The sequence below is a fragment of the Balaenoptera acutorostrata genome, chromosome 5 (genome assembly GCF_949987535.1).
Source record: "Balaenoptera acutorostrata chromosome 5, mBalAcu1.1, whole genome shotgun sequence".
In the NCBI taxonomy this organism is placed as follows: Eukaryota; Metazoa; Chordata; class Mammalia; order Artiodactyla; family Balaenopteridae; genus Balaenoptera; species Balaenoptera acutorostrata.
In genome coordinates this window covers 60394886-60399019 of record NC_080068.1, presented here as the reverse complement: position 1 = coordinate 60399019, position 4134 = coordinate 60394886, and the positions used below count along the sequence as shown (strand labels likewise).

At 39.3% G+C, this 4134-nt stretch overlaps 1 pseudogene; it reads right to left on the bottom strand.

Annotated features, from left to right (window-relative positions):
- Nucleotides 1-519: 519 nt before the first annotated feature.
- Nucleotides 520-2983, bottom strand: LOC103019098 (inositol polyphosphate 1-phosphatase-like; annotated as a pseudogene).
- Nucleotides 2984-4134: the final 1151 nt, after the last annotated feature.

Below are 4134 nucleotides of genomic sequence, written 5' to 3'. Positions count from 1 at the left end.
TTATCATGCAAAGAATCTTGAAATTTCTTGTCTTATCGGGTAGAGTGGCTCTCGTTAAATACCCTAGTACAGGTTCCTAACTAGAACACATGTAGACAGCAATTTTATATTACTATAAGTGGTAATAGTATATAATTGATTGGTAATACTTAAAAAATAAAACATTAATAATAATAATAATAGTAATAAATTTATGTGGGGCATTTACCCTTGCTTGAATTTATCAGAAGTTTATAAACAAGCAGGACACATCTTGATTTAATCAACAGGAAAAATGAATTTTGGAGAAAATAAAAACTATTCCAAGATCACATTTTGCAATACAGAAAAAAATGTTATTAGAACTTAGTGATATATATATGCTCCTCAAAAGAGGAAGGTGAATGTAGACTATTCACCTTCAAAACAAGCACAAAACTACCTTCAAAAGATAGAGATGTGAAAAATAGTTTCACAGTTCAGTTTATAAGCATATGAGGACAGTTTATCTATGTAGTGTGTACCTGCAGATTCAAGATTTTAGATGAGGAAGCTCAGAAATGTCTCTTGCTGCTTTCTTGATCTGTATGCAATTAGTCCTCCCTTATTGGCCCACTGATTTACTCCAGTGGCACCTTCATTTTCCATGTGGTACTAACTCCAGTTTCTGGATTCCGTTCCAAGAATTCTTTTAAGTTTACCATTCCCTCACCCATGGCCCTGAGTTTGACATTAACAGTACAAGACACTCACTTGAATGTGAAAAGATATATCTTTTCTGAAAATATATAAATGTCAGCAAGACCTTGGACAACTCAGGGCTCTTGTAAGCAGCCTTAGCTGCCTGGAATAGGCTATCTCCACATACAAGTGTTAGGTAGTTAGTCAGACATTAGCAGCAAGGAGGTGACGGTGGTGAAAAGAGGGGAATAATCAAGTCACACTCCAACCATCTGGGGACCCTCCCCTGACATTAGCAGCAAGGAGGTTACAGTGGTGAAAAGACAAGAGGGGAATAATCAAGTCACATCCCAGCCATCTGGGAACCCTCCCCTGACTCCACCCAGAACAGGCAAAACTATGGTCAGGTGGTGGGCAACTTTTCCTAATAAAGAGGGAGCACAGTAACACGAAGGAACTTCCCCAGGCTGCGCATGCCCAGACTAGACAGGCATATCACCTACAGTAAACCCAAACTCATTATACCATCATTATAATAAAATCTGCATGTGGTTTTGCTCCCCCGCGCCCCATGGGCTTTTCTTAGTGAAGCTAGGGTAAGGGCATGCGCAATAATGAACTTGTTACATAACTCGGGACTGCCAATCAAATAATGATCCCTTGTCACTCACCCATGATCACACCCCACCTCCTCGCAGAACTCTCCATATAAACACCCTTAAATCTGAACAGGAGGGCTGGTTTCACTTTGCAGAAACAGCCCGCTCTCCCTCTGAGATTACAACTATGCTTTAATAAACTTTGCTTTGTGCTTAAGCCCAAAGTGGTAGTCTGCAATTCTTTACTTGCTATCACAAGGACCGAGATCGCTGGCCCAGGTCTTCTGTTGACCTCCTCAGTTGAAGCTATTTGACACAATGCACACCAACCCAGTAACAGAGGTGGCAGTGAAATTTTGATAGTCTCCTTCTCACTTGTACTGATAGCTGAAAACCAGTGGGAGAATTCCACCTGAGAGCTGTGTTTTTGGTCAGTTGGCTCTGCATTTCATTACTGTTTCTTTTAGAAATGGGGGCTGAAATGCATGGATATTGGTCCCCATGTAAGAAGAGCCCCAGTAGTACTGTCCTTTCCAACTGAGAGTGTTTAAGTCTTGTGATACAAAGGCTGGTTGATGACAAACATCAGTGACACCCCTATTTGTATATCCAATTAAGACACCAATTAAGATGGTGACACACTGAAGTCCACAGGAGAAGATTCCTTGGTTGGATCTAACGTCAGCAGAATCTTTTGTACACTGGTAAGGTGAATCTATGGGATCCACCCAAATTCCCAATATGTCCTGTGGAATGTTGACCTCTACTGAATCCAGTATTCTTAATTACATATGATTACTAATGAAACAAAGGCCAATTAAATAAATCAATCAAAACACAACAAATTTGACTTGAGGGAATTTAAGTTTAAATTTCAAAGTGAATAATATTCCTGTGGCATCATAAAATAAAATTTTTGACATTTAAATTGTCACTAAATAAAATTAGTGCAACTATAATTTACTTTCTCTCTAGCTAAGTATCCTAATCAAAAAAAGGCTGCACTGTACCAGCTTCCAATGTTCTTAGAAAGTTTACAAACTGTGTAGGCATACATGACCACTAGAAATGTGATGACAAAATATGGATTATTACATTATTTAGTTATTATCCAGGTTAACAAAATTAATACATCATATAAAAAACTAAAATTAAGACAAATATAGAAGTTATTTAAATATAGAAGTTATATAAAATGAAGTTAAAGACTTCACTTGCATTGAATTAAAAAAAACAGCAGTAGTAAGAAACTAAAATATGACAAGGGGCGGGATCAAGATAGCAAAGTAGAAAGATCCTGAGCTCACTTCCTCCCACAGACAAACCAAAACTACAACTATATATAGATCAACTTTCTCTGAGAACAACCTGAAGACTAGTAGAACAGCTCTTCTATAATTACGATATAAAGAAAAAACCACATTGAAGGTAGGAGGGGCAGAGACTCAATGTAATCAGGATCCATATCACAGGTGTGATGACCACATGCAGCAGGGGATATAACAAACATGGCAGTCCTCCCTAAGGAACAAGAGGTTTGAGCTTCACACTGGGCAACTTAGCCCTGGGGACCCACACCAGGAAGTTGAGCCCTCATAACATCTGGCTTCGAAAACCAGTGGGGCTTATGCCCAGGAGAGCCAGAGGGCTATAGGAAACCAAGGCTCTACTCTTAAAGGGTCCACATAAAATCTTACTCACTCTGAGTCCTGGCACAGAGGCATCTGGCACTCCAGCCAGTCTGCCAAGGTCACTCCAACAAGCCCCTGGCCATGCCCACTCCAGTTCCAGCCATGCCAAGGCAACTGGCCCAGTGCACCCCAGGAAAAACCTGGCCTGCACCAACTCCAGATCCAGCCATCTAGCCAAGGCAGCCCCAGTTCAGTGTACTCCAGGACCCTCCAGCCTGTGTCTGCTCCAGCCCCAGTCCACCTGCCAAGCTACCCAGCACATGCAATCTACATAGGGAAGGCTCCTACATAAGGTCATGCTTTCAAGACCAAGAGAGGTAACCGTTTTGCCTAATTTATAGAAAAAGAACACAAAGTCAAACAAAATGAGGAGCCAAATATATTCCAAATGAAATAAGATAAAACACCAGAAAAGAACAATAATGAAACAAGTAATTTACCTGATAAAGGGTTCAATATGATGGTCATAAAAATGCTCACTGAACTCTGGAGAAGAATGAAGGAACACAGTGAGAATTTCAAAAAGGAGTTAGAAAATATAAAAAAGAACCAATCAGGTCTGAAGAATATAATAACTAAAATAAAAGTACATGGCCGGGAATAAAAAGAAGATTAGATGATACAGAAGAATGCATAAGTGATCTGGAAGACAGAATTGTGGAAATCAACCAATCGTAATAGCAAAATGAAAAAAGAACTTAAAAAAATATACCTTAAGGGACCTCTGCAACAACATCAAGCATACTGACATTTTAATTTTAGGGGTCCTAGAAGGTAAAGAGAGAGAGAGAAATGGGCAGAAATTTATTTGAAGAAATAATGGCTGAAAACTTCCCTAACCTGGGGAAGAAAACAGATATCCAGGAAGCACAGAGAGGCCCAAACAAGATGAATCCAAAGAGATTCACACCAAGATATATAATTAAAATGACAAACGTTAAAATTAGGAGAGAATTTTAAAGGCAGCAAGGAAACAAACAAACAAAAAAGCTAATCACATACAAGGGAACTCCCATAAGACTATCAGCTGATTTTTCAGCAGAAACTTTTCATGCCAGAAGGGAGTGGCATGATATATTTAAAGTGCTGAAAGGACAAAACAAAACAAAACCTTACAACCAAGAATACTCTACCCAGCAAAGTTATCACTCATCACTGAAGGAGATGTAGAGTTTCCCAGGAAA